General features: G+C 42.5%; 1 protein-coding gene and 1 long non-coding RNA gene across 3 annotated transcripts in view; both read right to left on the reverse strand.

The window, feature by feature from the left end:
- ZNF445 (zinc finger protein 445) overlaps nt 1–13,186 on the reverse strand; it is a 33,088-nt gene extending 19,902 nt beyond the window's left edge. For both annotated transcript variants that reach the window (XM_045436800.1, XM_045436799.1), the window contains exon 1: nt 12,955–13,186. The gene's annotated coding sequence lies outside the window, so the exon portion shown is untranslated. The remainder of the gene's footprint in view (nt 1–12,954) is intronic.
- Nucleotides 13,187–15,913: 2,727 nt separating this feature from the next.
- Nucleotides 15,914–22,071, reverse strand: LOC123575885. The gene is made up of 2 exons (XR_006701062.1): nt 20,486–22,071; nt 15,914–18,948 (listed from the first exon to the last, which is right to left on the reverse strand). It is a non-coding gene; the product is annotated as an uncharacterized LOC123575885 (long non-coding RNA).
- Nucleotides 22,072–24,368: the final 2,297 nt, after the last annotated feature.

Below are 24,368 nucleotides of genomic sequence, written 5' to 3' on the forward strand. Positions count from 1 at the left end.
GTACAGAGAATCCCCCCCAAAATCAACCCACGGAGGTCCACACCAAGACACCTAATAATTAAAATGGCAAAAACTAATGATAAAGAAAGAATTTTAAAAGTAGCAAGAGAAAAGAAGACAGCTACCTACAAGGGAAACTCTGTAAGGCTATCAGTGGATTTTTCAGAAGGGAGTGACATGATATGGTCAAAGTGCTGAAAGGAAACACTATGCAGTCAAGAATACTCTATCCAGCAAAGCTATCATTCAGAAGAGAAGGAGAGAGAAAAAGTTTCCAGACCAACAAATGAATTCATCAACTAAATCAGCTTTACAAGAAATATTAAAAGGCACTCTTTGAGTGGACAGGAAAGACCATAAGCAGGAGTAAAAAGAATAGGAAGCAAAAACGCAGTAAATTAAGTGTACCTATAAAATTCAGGCAAGGGATTCACAAAATAAAATGATGTGAAGTATGGCACCATATACTTAAAACATGGGTTGGAGAGGAATAAAAATTTAGTGCTTTTAGAATGGGTTCAAACTTAAGCAACCACCAACTTAACATACAGCACTGTATACATAAAATGCTATATATATACACCTAATGGTGACCACAAATCAAAAACTGATAATAGATATGCAAATAACAAAGAAAGGGGAATCCAAGAATATCACTAAAGAAAGCCAGCAGACCCAAGAGAGAAGAAAGCAAGAGAAGAAAGGGACAGGGAAGAACTGCAAAAAACAACCATAAAACAAGTAACAAAATGGCAATAAATACATATCCATCAATAACTACTTTGAATGTAAATGGACTAAACGCTCCAATCAAAAGACACTGGGTGACAGAGAAGACAAAAACCCAAGACCTGGGTTTATATGCTGCCTACAAGAAGACTCACTTCAGACAAGAAGACACATGTATATTGAAAGTCAAGGGATGGAGAAGCATTTATCACTCAAATGGAAGTAAAAAGAAAGCCAGGTAGCAATCCAATGCAATGAAATAACATCCATATCATAGGAGTCCCAGAAGAGAAAAAGGGGCATAAGGCTTATTTGAACAAATTATAGCTGAGAACTTCCCTCATCTGGGGAAGGAAATAGACATCCAAGTCCAAGAGACACAGAGAACACCTTTCAAAATCAACAAAAACAGGTCAACACCATGATATATCATAGTGAAACTGGCAAAATACAAAGATAAAGAGAGAATTCTGAAAGCAGCTAGGGACATACGGGCTTACCCTACACAATAGACCCATAACGGTAGTAGCAGACCTGTCCACTGAAACTTGGCAGGCCAGAGGGAGTGGCAGGAAATACTCAATGTACTGAATAGGAAAAATATGCAGCCAAGAATCCTTTATCCAGCAAGGCCGTCATTCAGAATAGAAGGGAGAGATAAAGGCTTTCCCAGACAAATAAAAACTGAAGGAGTTCATGACCACTAAACTAGCCCTGCAGGAGATCCTAAAGGAGACTCTGAGTAGAAAGCAGGAAATACTACAAGGACCAGAGACATCACCACAAGCATGAAACCTACAGATAACACAGTGGCACTAAATCCATATCTTTCAATAATCACTCTGAATGTAAATGGACTAAATGCCCCAATCAAAAGATATAGGGTATCAGAATGGATAAAAAAACAAGATCCACCTATATGCTGCCTACAAGAGGCTCATTTTAGACCTGAGAACACCTGCAGATTGAAAGTGAGGGGATGGAGAGCCATCTACCATGCTAATGGATGTCAAAAGAAAGCTGGAGTAGCCATACTTAAAACAGACGAACTAGATTTTAAACTAAAGCGTATAACAAGAGATGAAGAAGGGCATTATATCATAATTAAGAGGTCTATCCATCAAGAGCTAACAACTGTAAATGTTTATTGTCCCCAACCTGGAGCACTCATATATACATATCAACTAGTCACAAACATAAAGAAATGTATAGATAATAATACCGTGATTGTAGGGGACTTTAATATTCCACTTACAACAATGGACAGATCATCTAGGCAGAAAATCTATAAGCAAACAATGGTTCTGAATGACATGTTGGACCAGATGGACTTAACAGATATATTCAAAACTTTTCATCCAAAAGCATCAGAACACACATTCTTCTCGAATGCACATGGAACATTCTCCTAAATAGATCACATAGTGGTAACAAAACAGCCCTCAACAAAAATAAAAGGATTGAGATCATACCATGCATATTTTCAGATCACAATGCTATGAAACTTGAAATCAACCACAAGAAAAAATTTGGAAAGTCCGCAATACATGGAAGTTAAAGAACATTCTACTAAAGAATGAATGGGTCAACCAGGAAATTAAAGAAGAAATTAAAAAATACATGGAAGCAAATGAAAATAAAAACACAACAGTCCAAACCCTTTGGGATGCAGCAAAACCAGTCCTAAGAGGAAAATACATTGCAATTCAGGCCTATCTCAAGAAACAAGAAAGGTACCAACTACACAACATAATCTTACTCCTAAAGGAGCCAGAAAAGGAACAGCAAATAAAGCCCAAAGCCAGCAGAAGAAGGGAATTAATAAAGATTAGAGCAGAAATCAATGGTATAGAATTGAAAAAACAACAAAAGAACAGATCAATGAAACTAAGAGCTGGTTTTTTGAAAAAATAAGCAAAACTGATAACCCCCTAGCCAGACTTCTCACAAAGAAGAGGACCCAAATAGATAAAATCACAAATGAAAGAGGAGAAATCATAATCAGCACCACAGAAATACAAATAATTATTAGGGAATACTATGAAAAATTATATGCTAACAAACTGGACAATCTAGAAGAAATGGACAAATTCCTAGACACCCACATACTACCAAAACCCTAATGGGACGCAACAGAAAATTTAAACAGACCCATAACCAGTGAAGATATGGAATCAGTTATCAAAATCTCCCAACAAATAAGAGTCCTGGTCCAGATCGATTCTACCAGACTTTTAAAGAAGAGTTAATAACTATTTTTCTCAATCTGTTCCAAAAAAATTAAAATGGAAGGAAAGCTTCCATACTCATTCTTTAAAGCCAGCATTATGGTGATTCCCAAACCAGACAGAGACCCCACAAAAAAGGAGAATTACAGGCCAATATCCCTAATGGATGTGGATGCAAAAAATCTCAGCAAGATACTAGCAAATCAAATTCAACAGTATATTAAAAGACTAATTCACCATGATCAAGTGGGATTCATTTCTGGGCTCTAGGACTGGTTCAATATTTGCAAATCAACCAACGTGATATATCACATTAATAGAAAGGATAAGAACATATGATCCTGTCAATAGAGGCAGAAAAAGCATCTGACAAAATACAGCATCCTTTAATAAAAACCCTCAAGGAAGTTGGGATAGAAGAAACATATCTTAACATCATAAAAGCCATATATGAAAGGCCCACAGCTAATATCATCCTCAATGGGGAAAAACTGAGAACACTCCCCCTGAGATCAGGAACACAACAGCGATGTCCACTCTCACCACGGTTGTTTAACAGTGTTGGAAGTCTCAACCTCAGCAATCAGACAACAAAACAAAATAAAAGGCGCCCGAATTGGCAGCGCAGAGGAGAAGGAAGAGGAGGAGGAAGGGGAGGAGGAAGGGGAGGAGGGAAGGGAGGATGAGGAGTGTTTAACATAGTGTTGGCAGTCTCAGCCTCAGTAATCAGACAACAAAACGAAATAAAAGGCAACCAAATTGGCGGCGGCTGTGGTGGTGGAGGAGAGGAAATAGGAAGAGTAGAAGGGGGCAGAGGTGGAGGAAGGGGAGGAAAGATTAGAGGGGGAAGATGGGGAGGAGGGGGAAGGGAGGAGGAGGTGAAGAGGAAGAAATATGCAGACACTGTTAGAAAAGGAGGATCAAAGATGTGGCGCCTAGCTGGCTCAGTTGGTAGACACTCGACGGTCAGTTATGAGTTCGAGCCCCGCATTGGGTAAAGAAATCACTTAAAAATAAAATTAGGGGCGCCTGGGTAGCTCAGTCGGTTGGGCGACTGACTTCACCTCAGGTCATGATCTCACGGTTCGTGGGTTCGAGCCCTGCATCGGGCTCCGTGCTGACAGCTCAGAGCGTGGAGCCTGCTTCCGATTCTGTGTCTACCTCTCTTCACCTCGCCTGCTTGTGTTCAGCCTCTCTCTGACTCTCAAAAAATAAATAAATGTTAATAAAAAATTTTTAAGAAAAATAAAAATAAAAAAAAGTAAATTAAAATTTTTAAAAGCTACTATGACTCATGAGTGATATAAACATCCATCTAAAAGGTCTAAGAGAATCAACTGAAAAACTTAAAATATGATAGGTAATTAAGAAGCTGAATGTCGGGGCACCTGGGTGGCTCAGTTGGTTAAGTGTCCGACTTAGGCTCAGGTCATGATCTCGCGATTCATGAGTTCAAGTCCCGCATCAGGCTCTGTACCGACAGCGTGGAGCTGTCTGCTCCAGATCCTCTGTCTCCCTCTCCCTCTGCCCCTTCTCAGCTTGCTCGCTCGCTCGCGCGCTCTCTCTCTCTCTCTCTCAAAAATAAACAAACATGGGGGCACCTGAGTGGCTCAGTCAGTTGAGTGTCCAACTTCGGTTCAGGTCATGATCTCGCGGTTCACGAGTCCAAGCCCCACGGCCGGCTCTGTGCTGACAGCTCAGAGGCTGGAGCCTGCTTCAGATTCTGTCTCCCTCTCTCTGCCCCACCCCCGCTCATACTCTGTGTCTCTGTCTCTCAAAAAATGAATAAATGTTTTAAAAAAAAATTTTTTTTTAATATATGAAATTTATTGTCAAATTGGTTTCCATACAACACCCAGTGCTCATCCCAAAAGGTGCCCTCCTCAATACCCATCACCCACCCTCCCCTCCCTCCCACCCCCCATCAACCCTCAGTTTGTTCTCAGTTTTTAAGAGTCTCTTATGCTTTGGCTCTCTCCCACTCTAACCTCTTTTTTTTTTTTTCAATTTTTTAAAATATTTTTAAAAAGCTGAATATCAATGTATAATCAATACTTTTCTAACATAACAGCAACAACTATTTAGAAACAGAACAAAATACCAACAATAACTAAAACATAAAATACCCAGAAATAAAGCTCTTAAAAAAATGTACACAACTTTAATGGGGGAAATAGTAAACTACCAAAAGACAAAGTATATCTGAAAAAGTCTTAAGCATATGAAATCTAGTATTTCCAAGACATCAATTCTTCTTAAATTAATTGAAAAGTCTATAAAATCATAACAAACCCAATATAAACTTTCTTCACAGTTGATAAACATCTACAAATTACAAAAATTAGTAAAGGTCAACAATAGTGAAGACAACCTTTTATTTTAAAGGTGGGAAGATTTGTCCTACCATACAATTCAGCTTATTATAAAAATATAACAATTAAAAGTGAGTATTATTGAAGGAATACACAAACTGCAAATAAAAGGAATAGCACAGAATCCAAAGACTTATATGCACACACTGATCTGGTATATGACAGTAGTGGCATTACAAGACAGTGGAAAAGGACAGACATCAATGACTTGCATAGGGACGACTGGCTAGGGAATAAAAATAAAAGTACAATTACACACAAAATGAATTCCAAAGACTTAACTTCAAAAACAAAAGAGTAAGAACCTCAGAGTAAGCAAGGATTTCTTAAGAAAATAAAAGGAAAAGTGTGATATACGACTACAATATTTGAAAACCTCTTGACCAGAAAAAAGAATAATAACAAAACAAAAAACAAAACAGCGATAGAAGCGTAAATGCATACAGCCACCAGGAAAGGTAGTGTGAAAGTCTATAGCAAAACTATGAAGTCCCATTACTTCGGCTACAGGAATTTCACTTCTAGGAATCTCCCTGGAAAAACACTTGCAGAGGTAGATATACAGACATTCGCACAGGTGTTCACTGGAGTACTCTTTGTAGTAACACAATATTGGAAATAAATGACTTGTTCATCGATAGAAATAAATAAAAGTGTAGCACTTCCCAGGATGAAATATCTAGTACAACAGTTTAAAAGACTGTACTGGACTCTTAACATTACTGTTTCACTGTCTGCTGGGTGCTCAGACTGTGTGGCCAAGGTTAACAGGCAAGTAAATGCTACTCACACAAGAGGCCAGAGCGCGATTCTATTGCTAAGAAGAAACAAAATACACACCTGACTCAAGTAGTACAAAACTTACTCACAAGAAGAGAAAAGAGAAAGAATGCACAAGATTCAACCTCTTGCAATCCATTGCTTTCCCCATGCGCAGCAGATCACTTTGGCAGGCAACGTGTTTAGGACAGTGTGGAGACAAGCACTACACCCAATGCTGCAGTAGGACCCTCAACCCCTTGCCGGTGGGGTCTGAAATAAAGAAAGCAGGGGTAGGCCTGAGGGTCACTGACACATGCAATAGGCAGAACAAAGGGGTATACATTAAGCAAGAACAGAGAAAAATAGTCCTTCAGAAGGCAATAAGCCCAGAGTGCTCTTCATCTCTTTGCAAGGAAATGTCCCCAGCTCAAGGCTACTCTAAACGCTGTTACGCAAGAGAGGAGAAGCTGCTCTTGACCGCCTTGCCCATCAATAACAAAACATGTTAAGATATAAAAAAAAAAAAAAACTTAGATATAATTGTAGAAAAAATCTAAAACCATATATACGTCTAAGTGTAAGTACGTGTGATGTACATAAGTACTCAAAGGAATTTAAGATGGCTTGGGCAATTCGCAAAAACTCTTACTGAATACAGGAGCGGAGAGTTTGAGAATAGTAGTTAAAGGAACCTTTAGTTTATTTGTTTTATTTCATTTTTCAACGTAACATTTGTGTACTACGCCTCTCTCTTTTCTTTCTTTTAAGAATGCATGTAGAAAATGACGATTACAGGGGTGCCTGGGTTGCTCAGTTGGTATCTGACTTCAGTTCAGGTCACAATCTCATGGTTCATGGGTTCAAGCCCCTCATCAGACTCTGCTGTCAGCTCGGAGCCTGGAGCCTACTTCAGATTCTGTGTCTCCCTCTCTGTCTGCCCCTCCTCCACTTGTGCTCTTTCTCTCTCTCAAAAATAAATGAACATTAAAAGAAAGAAAGAAAGAAAGAAAGAAAGAAAGAAAGAAAGAAAGAAAGAAAGACTGCAAAAATGCCAAAATGTTAGAAGTGCTTAAACTGGTGTGTCTGAAATCTGCCTCCCTGTTACTTTCCTCATTATATATTTTGTCTTGTCCCATTTTCCTAAAATAATAAGTAAATTATGGGACAAGGTTTAAAAATTATAGTTATTAACTAGTTAAGACTTAAAATAAAAATAAAGTACAGCTGGAATATGCACAAAAACTTTCTTAGCCTTGCTGCCAGAGTGTTCTCACCCATTATCTTCTCCAGAACGTGGGATAAAGGCTTTCCCTTCCTATTAACCAGTATTCCGTGAATTTTTACATGTCACTTTTACAATCATCAAAGTAATCAATAATTCTCTTTGCCAAACACACTAAATGAGTATCAAGCAGCTCCCAGGACACAGGGACAGGCACTGAGGGGGAGAGGCAGCAAGCCTTGAAGGGGTACTGAGAGCAAATGGTGGCTGCACTCAAAAACCGCAAATGGAAAAACCAACCACGTGACCTTAGATCTCCTAAAAATTAAAGAGACCAAACTAAGACATGACCCGGCAAATAAGAAGACAATGAAAAGAGCAAAATGCTACCCCTAAACACAACATGCAAAAGAAAAAACAAAGACCAAGAATGTTAAGACAAAGAGACAAAACAAAAGGAGTCCACAAAAAGGGTGAGATAAACAGCCGGCCTCGGTACCTCTTGTAAAGGGTCCCATAACTGAGTGCACCAAGTCACAAATGATGTTCACCGTCCCCTGAAACCATCCTCCATCTCCTGCGACCATTAAATACATTTAAAGAAATCACTCCCTTCACTCCGAAGCCATCTCCTACTTGGTTATAAACCAATACCTATTCGCTATCTCCCAGACTCAGCCAATGCTGTCAGGACAGAGAAAAAAGAGTGACTAACCAGACGGAAAGAGCTCATGCTGCCATCCAGCTAACACACACAAAACGGAAAGCAGGAAAAACACACACAAGACGGAAAGCAGGCTGCCATCCAGCTAACACACACACACAAAACTACACTCCTGTTCTCAGGGCATGAAGAGTCAGTCCAGTCAAGAACTACATTAGGGATCATGCATGCTGAGGAGTCAGCTAAAGTTCTGGCAGAGACGTGAAGCTTTGATGTGGAAAAACAGTGGAGAAAAAGAAGAAGTACTGGAGAAACAAAAGCAAAGGAAAAGGAGGGAAATGATAAAGTAAGTGGCTGAAGGCCTACAGACAGACCTGAAGACCAGCAACAACAAAAGAAGGCTGAGCCGAGCAAGAGGGACAGGCTCCAGCCGTGCTGAGCCCCAGCAGCAGAAACAACTGCTCAGAAGGCAGCTGAAAGTCAGAGGAAGAGGGACAGAGACTTTCCCCAACAAACCTGCAGAACAGACTGGAGAAGAGCAAGAAACCCAAGTAGGAAAGGACTAGAAAGCTGCTCACGGTGACCAGAAATCTGGCAGTGAGGCTAAAGAGAATGAACTTGAGCCCGGAGACAAATGTTCTGAAGGAAGGCACCCAGCAGGAAATAGAAATGGCAAGACCTATCTCAGGAAATGGAGATCCACAGCACAATTAGCACCAAAAATAAGCCTCCAAGCAGGCCTGTTCTAAAGCAGCTGCTACAGAAATGTCCAAAGAGGCCAGCGGAGTATCTGGACACAGGTGATGAGAAGACTGACGGGAAAAAGAGGGCGAAAGCCTAGGAACCTGGCGAGGGGTTCCAGGCCTTCAATCGGGGAGAAAGGGTTGGCCTAGCCTCTGCAACCATGAACATGGAGAAAGCTAAAGACCTCCAGGGCCTGTCAGACTCTGGAAAGACCCAGGGCACAGTAAAGACATGGGGGCCAGTGAGCTGAAGCTGCCCAGTTAAATTCAGGTTTCCTAATGCCTCAGGGTTTCTCCATGTCCCAACCAGCTTTTGAGAACAGAAATAAAACTTCACCCATCCCAGGCCTAGGCGGCAACCTGAGCTGATCGGGCCTCTTCTCCCAGAGCTTCATACCTTAGGCCCAGTCTCAATCCTGCAATGAAAATGGCTTTGTAAAAACAGGGGAAATCCCAAACAATTATCTGGGCATTTTTCAGGGACAGTTTCCTTTTTTGTCATTTTGCTTCTTCAGCTCATACATGACGTATTTCGTTTTCTTTTAAAATCCTCATTTATGGGGCACGTGGGTGGCTCAGTCGGTTGGTTAAGTGCCGGACTTCGGCTCGGGTCATGATCTCACAGTTCGTGCGTTTCAGCCCCGCATGGGGCTCTGTGCTGACAGCTCACAGCCTGCAGCCTGCTTCAGATTCTCTGTCTCCCTCTCTCTCCCTCTGCCCCTTCTCAGGTCACACTCTGTCTCTCTCTCTCAAAAATAAATAAATGTTAACAAAATTTTTTTTTAATCCTCATTTAGCAGTCTCTTATTCCCGTGTTTTTCCTACCAGTGTGAGGGTACATGTGCTTTATTTTATACGCTGATAAGGAAACAAGAAAGACTGCTTCCAGTACATAACTAGAGTGTTACAGTATACTTGAACCCGTACATCAGTGAAGAAGTGAGCTCAAACCCAGCGCCCAAAACTTGGTTTCTCAGTATCATTCTCCAATAAACCGTGAACGTGGAGAAAGGAACCAGGGATCTTTGGAGAAGTGGTGGTCTTGGGGGCTGGGGAAGGGAAGATACAACAAACACAATTAATGTATGGGGCCAGAAAGTCAGGGAAAGATACCAAAAAGGATGTGGACACTTTAAGGGGAAGCAGGAGCCACTGCAAAGAGCCCCCAAGGGCCAAAGCTGGAATAATTTAAGCAACGAAATAAGTACCATTAGCACCGCATCATAGCCCAAAGGATATGTATCCAACATCACACAGATACAAATAATTGAAGAAATAAAACAAAGGGAAAGAAGGCACAACTCTTCCTCAGGAAATATTCCAATTATTATCTGGAGAAGGAATAACAGAAATCAAAGTCACCACTAGACCATTACAGTGATAAGATCCACCAAGAAGGCTAATTAGTGGGTGAACAGTAAAGAAACGCAGGATATTGCCATGCAAGGTCTCAAAGTGTCTTCCCCCAAATAATCACTAGTTACAAAGGGAAAGCCAGTATCTTTACAACGGTGACACATGAAGACACCACTAGGTCAAAATCAGTATCGACAGTAATAACACATAGCAACATCATCCTCAATCGAAGCAGGAAAAAACATCTGACAAAACCAAAGTGAGAGTCATTCTAAAAATACCCATACAACATACTTGAAAAGTGTCAACGTCATGAAAAACAAGGAAAGATGGAGAGACTGTCACATATTGAAGGAAAACAAGAAGACAGGGCAACTACACGGAATGGTGGAATGAGGGATTCTAGATCGGATCCTGGAACAGAAAAAGGTCACTAGTGAGAAACTGCTGGACTCTGTAATTGAAGTCAGCAGTTTAATGAATAGCATTGTACACTGTCAATTTCTGAAGTTTGAGGACTTGTACTATGGTTATGCAAGATATTAACTCTAGGCAAACTGACCAAAGAATATAAGGGAACTCGGTACGGTTTCTGCAACCCTCTCTAAGTCCACAACTATTCAAAAGAAAAAGGTTTGGTTTTTTTTTTGTTTTTTTTAATATATACTTATTTTTGAGAGGGGGGCACAGAGAGAGACGGAGACACAGAATCGGAAGCAGGCTCCAGGCTCTGAGATGTCAGCACAGAGCCTGACACGGGGCTCGAACTCGCGGACCTTGTGATCGTGACCTGAGCCAAAGTTGGACGCTTAACCATTCAGGCCACCCAGGCGCCTCAAGAAAAAGGTCTTGGAATGGAAGAACTGTTATCACTTTTTTCTGATGTATTTCTATCTTAGATTAAAAAAAAAAAAAAAAAAACTATGGCAATCAAAGGTATTAAATATTGTTATTCTTATCTCAATTTAGATTCATTCTTTTATTAACAGTATTTACTGGGCACCAGCTATGCCCCAGGCACTAAGGACTACATAACGAATAAGGATACCAAAACCAAAACACCACAAGAAACCAAAACAAATAAACAAAAAACACCACCGCCTTGCAGAGCTTACAGGAAGACAGAAAATGAAGGAAACACATGGCATGTTAGATAGGCATGTCTGGTCCGACACACTGTAATAAAACAAGGAAGGAGGGTAAGAGGTTTAAGATCAGGCAGAAGTTTAAGCTCAAAAATCCAATCTTGTACAGCATCTCATGATTCACCTGGGGAGTTCTTTCAGAGCGTTTCTGATACAAAAATCCTGAAGACTGACAAATAAGGTAAGTTACGGTTACTATACGTTATGTATTTCTACTCCCAAGCAACTCTCCGACATCACAGAATGCCCTTGCACTGATACTTCCTGGACACGAGGAGCCTCAGAAAACTTCAAGTGGCAGACTTAGTATTTGTGATGCTGTTGTCAGTTTCCTTTCTAAGTATATACTGAGGGTTTATCTTCAAAACATTCCCATCATTTCGACCTACAGTAAGGACTACATTTTGAACCAAAATTTGTCTGCCTTTCTTCAGCATCATCAACACGACAGGTAAGAGCACCCCCATTCATCAGACTCTCAACACACACACACACACACACACACACACACACACACACACGTGTAAGCAGATGCAAGTTCTCCGAAATCCCTTCATCAAATTATGACTAAAACCACTCACTGACATTCCCTTGCAAATAATGTACTAATAGTAATGCATTTTCACTTCTGCACTGCATACAGCTCGAAACAGGGTGGTGTTCTTTCCTGACCACCACTTGTAACTTAGAAGGGGACCGACCATTCTCTGACTTCTTAGGCCTATGCAAGTCAGAGACAGTACGGTGGTTTTAAGAGCTGTACCTTATCTTTAAAAAAACCTTTTCGTTAAAAATAAAATCTTTAAAAATGTATACTGAAAAAATTAAAACTCCCTTTTATATGCTACACTTTCATTTTGAAAAGAGGCAATCACCCTAATACACAAGATTCTGCTATTTTCCTGCACAAGCGTCACTTTGTGAGCATTACAGCTTTGTGTAGTGTGTACTAACTATGGAAAATAAACTGCAACGAAAACGTTTCCTTTTAATTATCCTCACAGAAATATGTCTCGGTGGCGTCCTAACTAACGCTAGCACCAATTTTGACCGCTATGTCAACAAATGCATTCCGCCGGTTGAAGGTATCATCATTTTCAAAACGCAAGGGTATGAATGTACTTAATGCCGCTCAATTTTGCCACACTTGAAAATGGTTAAAGTGGTCGATTTTATTGTACCCTATGGTAAGTATTATGTAAATTTTAGCACAATACTTTTGCATCCCAATAATACTAAGTTTTTAAAGGCCACAGTACGATCCCATTTCGAAAGGCACACGCACCCGTGTACGAATGTGCATAATTGGGAGCAAATTTTAAAATGTCAGGAAGCATCCAAACGAAACTATTTGCGGACTGCGGTTATTCTCACTTTTCTGGCTCCCACCCGCGTCATCTAATTGTCCCTAATGAGTACGCTTTGTTTGCATAATTGGGAGAAAGGATAAAGCACAGAAGCCATTACTCCCAACTCTCTGCCCGGGGCTGCAAAGCGCTTCCAGCTACACTCCTCACCGCAGCGGGGACCGGATCCCCGCCCGGCCAGACCGCCCGCCCCGGGCGCCGCCTCCAGGCCGGGCCTCAGCCAGCACCCCCGACCCCTGACTCTCACCCCGGGAGGGGCCGAGCGTCCCCGCCGCCCTCCCGAGCCGTGCACCCTCACTGTCGGTCGTCCCCCCCCCACCCCCGCCTCCGCCGCCCCCGCGCCCCGCGCCCCGCCCGGCGGCTCACCTCCCCAGGTCCCCGACAGCGAGTCCTCCAGCCACGCCACCCGCCCAGAACCCGTGGCCCAGAGACCAGCTCTCCCTCGGCTCAGGTCGCGCACGCGCGCCGCCGCCCCGCCTCTCGGCGGCCGCTCTAGGAAGCTGGGAGGGCCAACGTCTCGCCTTCTCCGTGGCGCCAGCACGGTGCTCAGCTGCCTGTGAGCCGCCTGACCCGTCCTCAGCAACCCTGTCTTCCCCTCTGGGCGCCTGCCCTCCACTCTCCAATGCCCTGTCAGGCCCCAGCGCTCTATCAGTCTTGCCCAATTTGCCCACATCCCCTCCAGCGTCTGTGCCCGGCTGCCCTCCAGGCCTCTGCCCGCCAGGGAAGACTAGGATCCAAAACTAGGGGGCAAAATAGCGAACGCCAAGATCTAGCTGACCGGTTCTGGCCAAAGGGAGAGCTATTATGGGGGCCGCTCGAGACTCCAGGAGGACCTCTTCTCCCCATCACACCACATCTAGGGATACTTGCTGATTTCTGAAAAGAACAATCCAAATGACAGCCTTGCCTTAGTTTAAAGCTAAGTTCTCTCTTCCGCGTATTATGGATCTTTGATAAGAAATACAATTGCTGAGAAGTCTGTTTTGCTTGCTGTCTGCTATGAGCATTGTGAGACCTTTCCTGGATGTAACCCGCTGTGTAGTAGAATGGGTTGTAAACCTTCCTAAAAGAATGTAGTCTGATATGTAATGAAATGAGTAATTGTAGTAATTGTACATAAACTAACTGGCGTCCTTCGCTTCTGTAATCTTGCTTGCTTAACACATTCCTCCCCTTCCCCCTTTTTTTTCCTCCCACCACAAGTAACGGACAAAGCCTTCTCGCCGAAGGACAGACAAAGGACGCCCAATCAGAAAACAACAAATGTCCTTACTTTAAAATTTACCAATCAGGACCCTCACTCACCTATGCTGTTTGTCCCTGTCTATAAAAACCCTATACCAACCCTGATCGAGGCCTCTTAGCGTCACCGGCAATGAGTGCGCAGAGGTCCAGGTTCGAACCTGCAATAAACGCCCCTTGCCGCTTGGCTTTGACCCACGACTCTGGTGGTCTTTTGTGGGAGGTTTTGGAACTTCGGGCATTACAATTTCCAGCCACAGGCACACAAACCTGTGCCTTCCCATGCCCCCCCTTTATTTTTTCCTGAACAAAATTTTAATCCTGAGTGCATTTTAAAGATATTTCTGGCTTTTATTCAGCAATTCCCAAATCGGGCAGCATCCAGTCTAGCAGATAGAATGGAAAGAGCTGGAAGAACTATACAATGCTAGAGATTTCACAGGCAGAAGGGAACAGGAAAAAATTAGATGAGGCAAAAAGGTAGATTGGTGATTGCGGCGTTACTTTCCTAAGGGGATGCCAGGGTTTCATCAGGTAGATTACCTAACTAAAGTAATCAGGAAATTCTTGATTGACTTGTTAAGGACAGCGAGCCCCAAATGGAGTCGCTTATGCTAAGAAAAATCTTCAGGAGCCCGCCTATGAGGAAGGAAAACCGAGACAAATCTTTATTTAGGTTTGCAAACCAGGAAGGGCAACTCAACTCAGTGGGTGTGCCCATCTGAAGAAGACAAGGGGAGACGGTATTTTTAAGGCTTAAACCCACACTGGGAGAAAATTTTCACTGGTCATGGGCTCCTCAGTGGTTGGCTGACCTTTTTTTGCTCAGTATTGTGAGATGGGAGGACTTTTCAGGTGTCTAACCCTCAAGATGCTTATCATGATTCCAAGAAAGTTCTGCTCTTCTAAGGACTCCGCAGAACAGTGGCTGTTGCAAGACGGAGTCAGAGTTGTCAACCCCTTCCCTGGCCCCTCTCTTCTTCCCCCTCATGTCACCGAACTGAACTTAGTTGCAGTTTTGGCTGTCCCACAAACAGAATCTGAAACCAATCAGGAATTTCCCATCCGCATTAGTTAGGTAATCGCTCTGATAAGAACCCCTGCCATCCCCAGAAGAAAAGTAGCCTTGTAATAACCAAACCACCTGTTTGTCTAGTGTAACATTCTTGTTTCTGTTCTCTTCTGTCTATGAAATGTATTGCCTTGTACTGCTCTCTGAAGCTTCTTTCTATCTGCTAGACTGTATGTTGCTCGATTTGTGAATCACTGAATAAAGCCAATTAGATCTTTAAATTTTGAATTTTGTTCTTTAACCAACTGGTTTCAGATTCTATTTCTGGGAGACCAAAATGCAAGTAAGTTACCAAAACTGTTAAGTCTTATTTTGGTGATGGGGGGAGGGGGGAGGCGGCGTAGCATATGCAACTCCATTTTGGTCCTGTTGTCTTTAACAATCACCCCATTTTGTTTTATTTATTTTTTTTTTAATTTTTTTTTTCAACATTTATTTATTTTTGGGACAGAGAGAGACAGAGCATGAACGGGGGAGGGGCAGAGAGAGAGGGAGACACAGAATGGGAAACAGGCTCCAGGCTCTGAGCCATCAGCCCAGAGCCTGACGCGGGGCTCGAACTCCCGGACCGCGAGATCGTGACCTGGCTGAAGTCGGACGCTTAACCGACTGCGCCACCCAGGCGCCCCAATCACCCCATTTTAGTCAGACTCTCAGCCTAACTGAGAGATGTGAACAAAATTTAAGACATTAATGCACTACTCCCAGCTATACCACTCTGGAGTTCTCACAGTTTTTGTTGAATCTCTGTGTGGTAATCAAAGGCCACAATGTCAGGTTCACATTCTTTAAATTGATTATTCTCTCTGTTACTTTTCTAACTTCGAAAAAATTTTTTAATGTTTTATTTATTTTTGAGAGAGAGAGAGATGGAGTGTGAATGAGGGAGGGGCAGAGAGAGAGAGAGTCAGAGACAGAGAGGGAGACACAGAATCCAAAGCAGGCTCCAGCCTCTGAGTGTAACGCCCGAAGCTCGAGAGACCCCAAAGAACGAACCACCAGAGTCCAGAGTCAAAGCCAAGCGGCAAGGGCCATTTATTTCAGGTTCAAACCTGGACCTCCGCGCATTCACAAACAGTGAGGCTCCGAGGTCCCGAGGGGAGTTTGCGCAGGCTTTTTATAGGCGGAGGTAAACAGTTTGGGGGATTTCCAGTCAGCGGGGGAGTTGATTGGTTGACATTAAGCTGGGGGGGGGGGGTACGGACAATGCACTGATTGGGCAGGAGTTCCCCGGCGCGCCAAGCAGTTGTACAGGAGCGGCACAGGCTGGTTAGGTTTCAGTTTGCTTAAGTTTCTCATGAGCTGTCAGCACAGAGCCCGACATGGGGCTCAAACCCACTAACTGCGAGATCATAACACAAGCTGAAGTCAGAGGCTTAGTTGGCTGAGTCACCCTGGTGGCCTGTGACTTTGTAATATTAGGGAGATGATTTCCTTAGTGGTTAGTGGATGCAAGCATGCCTTTAAAGCTTTGAGTGAACAGAGTGCATCAGGGGGACTACTATGGTTACCAAAGGTAGAATACCTCCCAGTGTCTGGAGTGCACTTTGGAGTCATGGTGCTCAAGACACAAACCAATCAAGGTCAAATAAATGACCCAGTGAGGAAGACCTCACTGAAGGAGTCGCTTTCTTAAACCAATTGGCTGGGTGAGTGATCTTATTGTAGCTGAGACTCACCCCTCCCTAGAAGCATTCGTCCAAGTGCAACCAGTAGTGTTGGCTACAGCACAAGCACCTCCCTGCACAGCTAAAAGGTAATGAAGGGCTGTTCTAGTATGGGGAACAACTCTGGCCAGAGTGTTTAGGGATTTTTGTTGGGCAGTTCTGCTTTAGCAGTAGATTCTGGAATATCTTCAAGAGTTAAGTAGAGGTTCATGATCATAGCCTCATCTGCACTCTAGCTCCTAGAGATCCACCAAAAGAAGCAAATTCTGAATCGTGAATGCTTTCTGGCAATTCCTATTTGTTTCAGCAACACAGATTGAGGGAAATTGACCAGTGAGGTGTTCCAGTTTCATAGTTGGCAGTTTAGGGGTTCAATTAGATAACCCCAAAGGCACTGCCCGGTTAAGTGCCAGCCATCTAGGTATTCATAAGCCAAAGAAATATGCTTTTCCTCAAAACCACCACAGACAAAAATAAATGCTGCTGGGACACACGCTGCTCCCATCAAAGTATTATTATTAATGAATTTATTCACTAGGACTTTTCATTTGCCCAGTTAAGCCATGGATCAGTTAGGCTTTCACTGCACTTGGGAAGGTAATTTCTTGTTCTAAAATAAAAGATAGTTCTAAGCTCTTTGGAGAGTGGGTGCATGTGGAGAAAAGTGCAGTTCTAGGCCGGGAGCAGTTTGGGTTTAGATAATCATAAGAACGTCATTGTAAAAATGTACTATACTGATGTTTTCAAAGTGTCCCTGCCTGTCTCAGTCCATACAGTTATGGCAGAAGAAAGGTTAAAGCAAAGGCGCTGAATGTTCTGGACTCTGCAGGTGGCTTCGGTTGCAGTTTATGGTTTCACTGGGAATGGAAGAAAAATTGGTCACAGGGAGGACCAGGGGGGCTCCAGCATCAGGGACAGATGGGAGGGTTTTGATGACAAATAGAGCAGTCTGAAAGGTTATCCCCTTTAAGAGTGGCTTGGGAGATGTGGGTGATGCCATCTTTCCAAGCCAATGCCAACATGAAAGAGAGAAAGAGAAAAAGAAAGGCTTTCACGTTTGAGGCTAGTGAAAGTATGAATTCTTGCTCTGGTGTCTTGAAAGGAAACTGTCTACCACATGAAATCATCAGCTTCCTGGGCAACTTGGCTTTAAGGTCACCAGTGCAAGAGGAGGACCAAGTGTCAGGAGGATCCTTTTCAGCTGGGAGATGTGTGCCCCAAAGTTCAGTGCTTTCTAGTTTTTCAGAAGTATTGGTTATCAGGAGCACTTGGTAATGTTCCCTTCCAACAGGGCTCAGGGACCATGTTCCTCTGGGGGCTTTTCCAAAATACCAAATCATGAACAAGAGGATATTTTGAATTGGGGATATGGAAGAGATTCTGAACCTGCTGTTGAGAGGTTTTAGCATGAGACACTGAAAGAGCGGACCTAGGCCGGCCGACTCCGTTTTGTTCTGTGTCCTCCATCTTGAGTGACTATGTCTCCGACATGGCCCCCTTCCCGAGAAAACCGCAGAAAGAAATTCCCATTCTAAACCTCAGACCATGCCTCCTCCCCTTGAGTAACTTCCCACTCACCCGTTCAAACTTCCCGTTCAAACCACGCCTGGCAACCTGCGTAATGGGACTTGGACCCTTCCTCAGCCAATCGGTTAAGGCCACGACCATTACCCCACCAACTGCCCCTAGATCCCTATAAAACCTTTGTGCTTTTAAAACTCTCTCTCTCTCTCCAACATCTCACCGCTGCGTCGGTGCAGGTAGGGGATTGAGCTCGAGCTAGCTCGAATAAAGGCTCTTTGCTTTTGCATCGGACTGGGCTCCCTGGTGGTCTTTGGGGATCACGAATTCTGGGCATAACAACACTAGACTTACAGTACAACAAGGGATCGACAAAAGGTTGTACACCAAAAGACACTGGTCTACTGGTGACTATCTCACAAAGAGGGTACTGCAAAAGTCAGCAAGGCCAAAGGCAACACCTCAGGCCGAGGGAGTCCAGCAGTTTCAGTGAGTTTGGAGATTTTGGAGATTGGTGATTCCATTAGTTCTTTCAACTTTGCCTGATGACTGAGGGTGATAGCAGCAGTGACAGTTCCAAGAAGTTTGCAAAGCTTTAGTTACAGCTCATCTGATCTTCAAAGTGAAGTGGGTGCCTCAGTCACTAGATAGTGTGAAGGGTAAACTCCAGGTAGGAACTGCATTTGCCAACGGTTTGTTTTGCTACTGTGAGTGTGAGGGTGTCATCCTTTCAGCAAGGGAAGGCTTCAATCCATCCAGAAATTATATATACAATAATAAGAATATATTAATAATCCATACTGGGTGGCATTTGAATGAAGGTGCTCAGATGGTTCAGAGGAAGAAGGTCTGAGGACTCTGGAAAGAAAAATAATTTTTCCAGGTTAAGAACCTGACAGGTCAGACATAAGACACTGATAAACAGTTTTTATAATTTTTTTAGAAGTCTGTCCACCAGTATTTATTTATGGTTTGAGTCATCTTAGCTGCACCACGGTGGTTAAATGAACGCAAGAACAAGAAGGTAGGGCTTGCGAGGGAGTCAGCGTAGGTAGGGGCTTAGGGTAGGCTCCCACAGTGTGCCAATTTGGCATATTTGAATATTTTAGCAAAGGTTACTTAAACAATCAGTTCAAGGACACTTAGACACATCTCTGTCCTCCTGAAAGCAGGAAACAAATCTCCCATATGAAAAATAGCCTCCCTATACTAAGAAGTAGAAAGACACCCTTATCACCAGCGATATGGACTTTAAAGTGGAGAAAGCTGTAGAAATAAACCTTGTTACTTTTTCACCAATCTACTTCCTCAGCCCAATTCATTTTGCTTTGAATTCCTTACCAATTACAGCTTCCAAATACCTGTGTTCCTTATCCTGTAAATTCCTCACTAATTTATCATCTCTCTTTACCTAAAATGTGTAAAAATTGCCATCTTGGTCATTTCTTTAGGTTTCAATTTCATTATTGGACCTCCAAGCACATGCAATAAAACTTTCTGGTTTTCTCCTGTTAACCTTTCACATGTAAATTTAATTCTTAGTCCGGCTAGAAGACCTTGAGGGTAGAGGAAAAATTCTCCCCCTCTTCCACTAGGAAGAAACAAGCAGCCACGTTGTCTCCCATGGTCCCAACTGTTCATTCCATTTACAAACATTGTTTGCCCATTGTGATTTCTATGACTCGGGAGCACATGTCACAAGACCTTCAAGAGGACAAAAGGCAATGTCGAGCTCAAAGGGTCAGGGTTTTTTGTTTTTTTTTGTTTTTTTTTTTTTTGCAGAAGCAAGAATTGACTTCATCCCCATATGCCAAAACCTTTATAGTTTTTGTTGCTACTACATGAAAGTCAGTTGGGACATTTCCCTAAACTCATTTTCAGTCCTCTTTGTGTGAGCCTCAAATTGATGACAGTAATTTCAGAAAAATAAGAGAATAGCAGCAAGGAATCATTTGCTTACTGTCCATTTTTCATTGGAGTCCCAGTGGATGTGAGAAAACCTTTTTGTTTCCATTAACATCCAAAAATCATGGTTGATCCTAAAGGCTTACCAGCTGTCATTATAAATATGATATCAATAGTTTGTTCTTCAGATAATTGGCATGCTCAGGTAAGGGTGTATAGCTCCACTGGGTGGGCTGATTTAGCTTGTGGGAGGTTTCCCCTCTCAAGTAGTTCATATTGCGTAGTAATAGAATAGCCAGTTTGGAAAGTCCCTTTTTCATTTTTAGAGGATAACCTATTAACAAATAAAATTAGATCGGGATTCATCAAAGAAGTGTGTCATAAATCCAGACTTGGTATCACAAAATGGGACATGATTACCTTTCTGTCGTGGGGTTCATTTTCATCAGACAAGGACAGGATTAAGAATGTTGCAATGTTGCATACTAACCTGTATGTTAGTAGTGAGAGCAGAAGGATCTCATAGGAGGTTGGTCTGCATGCAGAGAAATGATGAGTCAATTCAGAATTAAGAAGACTTAGGACGGCATGTGGAGCTTGTGAAATAAACATCATTTCCTAGGACTAAATCCATGGAAATGTTTACTAACTTTGCAGCTTCAGTAAGGCCTTAAGGCAATTGGGATGGGCACGAGCAAGTGAATCAAGTTGTATGATATAATAGGCAATAGGCCTATTCTTATCAGCACGCTCTTGTGTGAGCATTCACAGGGCTTGATTATCTCTCTACTGCACAAAAAAGGTGAAGGCCTTTGAATAGTTAGATAGCCCTAGGGCAGGAGTTCTTATAGTGCTTTTGTAAATCTTATAATGGCCTGCTCACTGCATTTTCAGGAAGGTCATAGAGTGGAGAAGTTGATAGAGAAAAGTCAGGAACCCAGAGTCTATGATATCCAGCCAGGGGTAGAAATCCAGAAAGCTACTGCCGATCATGGGCCTAGAGAATGCTTGAATAAGCTTAAAATTATCTTTGGAGACAATTGGATTCCTACAGCACTTACATTATGACTAGGTAAATCAAGTCATTTCTCCGTACAGACTTCCTGTTCTTTCTCAGCTAACTGTTGCAGCAGATAAATGGAATCTTATACAGATGCTTCTTTGGTAACTGAGCATTGCAGGAGATAGTCTACATACTGTAGAAGGGTTGATTTCCCAGGGAACTGAAAGAGACTTAAATCTTGATGGACCACTTGGGAAAAATAAGGGGCCTCAGTGAACCCTTGAGGCACCACTGTCCAGGTATATTACTGATTATTCTAAATAAAAGCAAACAAGTATTGGTAGCTGAGGTCTACAGAAATGCTGAAGAAGGTTGAACATAGGTCTACAACAGTGAATCATTTTACATCTGGTATTGTTGCATCCACATGACTCCTGAAACAGAATGCTACGGGCATCAGTGACAGTCACAACAAAGTTTATTGCAATTGAGAGGCAAGGCCGACCCATCGGGACTGACACTCTTGATCAGAGTGCGGCCTTGAACAGCCGGGGTACAGAGTTTTTATAGCCGAACACATCATCTTATCATCACCTGGGAACAGAACAAAGAAATAGTTCCCAGATGGGAGTGGAAGCAGTTCAGACCTTCTGTGGTTAAGCCACAACCAGTTGACCTCCTTGACCCTGCCTCTGGCCCACTTTTTCAAAGTTCTCAACATGCCCTTGCCCCAATCCAAACACCAATCCAGTTGATTTCCCTTGAACTTTTGTTCCCTTGATTGATAGGACAGGCCTGTTATCTCTTAACCTACAGTGTCAAAACAAAGCTGTTATTTCTCAAGGCTACAGGTTAGCCCTACACTACAATTTAACCTTTACAGTAGGACTTGTGACAACAGGGTGTTAGGGTTTGGAACAACTGGGAAAGGGGAATAACTCTCTATATTTTTTCCCCTAAATAAAGTTCTGCACTCAACATGGGCCTTGAATTTGTGACCCTGAGATCAAGAGTTGTATGTTCTACTTGGGGTGCCTGGGTGGCTCAGTCAGTTAAGCATCTGACTCTTGATTTTGGCTCAGGTGATGATCTCATTGTTCATGAGTTTGAGCCCTGCATCGGGCTCCGCACTGTCAGCGTTTAGGATTCTCTCTCTCTCTCTCTCTCTCTCTCTCTCTCTCTCTTTCTGCCCCTCCTCTACTCTCTCTCTCTCTCTCTGTCTCTCTGTCTCTCTCAAAGTAAATAAATAAACTTAAAAAAAAAGATTTGTATGCTCTACCAACTAAGCAAGCTAGGTGCTCTGGGAATAACTATCTTGTTTAATAGCTCTCAAGTCTTAGACAAATCTCTATCCCTACCTACAATATTTCTGGACTGGCAAAGTTGATATGTTACAGGGGCTGGGGCAGGGAATGATTAGGCCCTGGGCAATTAGGTCTTCTATTAGCGTGAGGTCTTGTATGGCTTCAGATTTTAACAGATATGGAGATAACTTGGGAATAGTTTTCGTTAGGTCTCTCTGAATTTTTATGGATTCTGTTTTTTTATTCTCCCAATGTCAGTATTAGAGGTCTCCCACAGATATTTGGACACCTCGATTAAATTAGGGATCTTTTGCTGGAAATTCTCCCCCTGCTTATTAAGCCTGGATTGTAAGGAACATTAAAACATCAGCTTTAGGTTAGTCAGGATATTCTAAGGTAAGGTCTATATTAGGGGCAAAAGAGATCTCTATTTTATAGACTGATGGGAGCTGTATCATAGCAAAAAGGAATGATTTCAGTGAAAGTTCTTAGTCATTTGTACTAGTTGAGATAAAAACTCTCCCTGAATTTAATTGGATACCCATCTATGGAGATTTTTGTCATTGTTGTTGTTTTATATCTTTGTTTCTTTCTTCTTTTTAACTTAACTTAATTTAATTTAATATTTATTTATTTATTTATTTATTTATTTATTTTTACTCTGAGGGATTTGTTGGCCTATGAGAGATCAGGTTTCAAGCAGAGTGCAGCTCTGGTATCAGAATTTGGCAAGGTTTTCTATTGATTTTAATTTTAGTTTCCCCTTGGCTGTTTATGAAAATAACTAGCAGCAGTTTACTGGAGAATCCTTCGAAGTCCTGTCACCCCTGGGAGGGGCCCATATAAGGCCCTTCTTCAAAAGCAGATATAGGGGTATTTGAGTTATTTGAAGGATTTGCACAAAACCTTTGGGGGCAGTCTTTTTCCAGTGTCCCAGTTGATTATAAATGAGACAACATGTCTGGGTGTTTTGATGATGGACCCCTAGGAGGGTGCAATGGGAGAAGCCCAGGTATTGTTTTAGGTTTCTGGCCTTACACCTATTAAAACTGTAAGGACACTAACTTAGCAGACCTTTGTTAACAGTCCATTCCAAGATCCTTTCAAAGTGCTCAGCTATGGTCACAAGTTCACTCAGACCTGTGGCTTCCCATCCTATTTTCTGCCTTGTAATCAATCCACTAATCCTAGGAGGTATTACATCTACACATAAGGCAGCTGGAGCAGGTTGGGTAGTATCATCCATTATATAGAAACCAGAATGCTATAGGAAGAGAGTTCAGACACGCTTTAGTCTGCCTCAGATTCAGCTTTCTTTGGTTCACAGGTTTGATAATAGACCAATCAGTGCAGGCAGGGAAGATGCAAGGAATGGCTTTTAAAATATCTGCTGCAATATTTTGCAAGCGTTTTCTGATCCATAAGGAGACCACGTTGCAGACTGAGAATCTTGAATATCATTCTTGGGGTTATGTCATTCTGCTTCCTGTCTCCTTTTCTGAGCTTCACTGTATGCACAAACTGGTAAAAATCTGGAAGTCCAGGATCATAGGCCCTAATGAGAACTCTAAATTCTTCAGAAAACTTTAGGGGATCCTATCTGGGTTTAGGAAATTCTTTAGGGCCTTTAGTTCAGTCTTCGACCAAGGAGAGGAGATAACTGAAAATGATCACCAGTAGGCCCAGTGGTCTAAATTTTATTTTTGAGGTGGGGAGGGGCACCAGGGAGAGGGAGAGAGAGAATCCCAAGCAGGCTCCACTCACAGTGTGGAGCCTAATACAGGCCTCGATACCATGTTGGTGATCTTATTTTAAAACATAACTCTTTCATAGTCTCTTCAAAGTGGAACAGCAATTCAAATTGAGGATTAGTAGATTGCGAGTACTCAGGTACAAGTCAATCAGTCTTACAGTCTTTGGTTTCGGGGACCTCTTGTGTCTTTAATTTTTATTAGCCTTTTGCAATGAAGCTATTTTTACATCTGGAAGCCCTTTGGAGGCTTCTACATACCAATCAACATAGGTATTCCATTCTGTTTGATTTGGGAACCCTTGCTTTCAAGTGC

The sequence above is a fragment of the Leopardus geoffroyi genome, chromosome C2 (genome assembly GCF_018350155.1).
Source record: "Leopardus geoffroyi isolate Oge1 chromosome C2, O.geoffroyi_Oge1_pat1.0, whole genome shotgun sequence".
NCBI classification, from domain to species: domain Eukaryota; kingdom Metazoa; phylum Chordata; class Mammalia; order Carnivora; family Felidae; genus Leopardus; species Leopardus geoffroyi.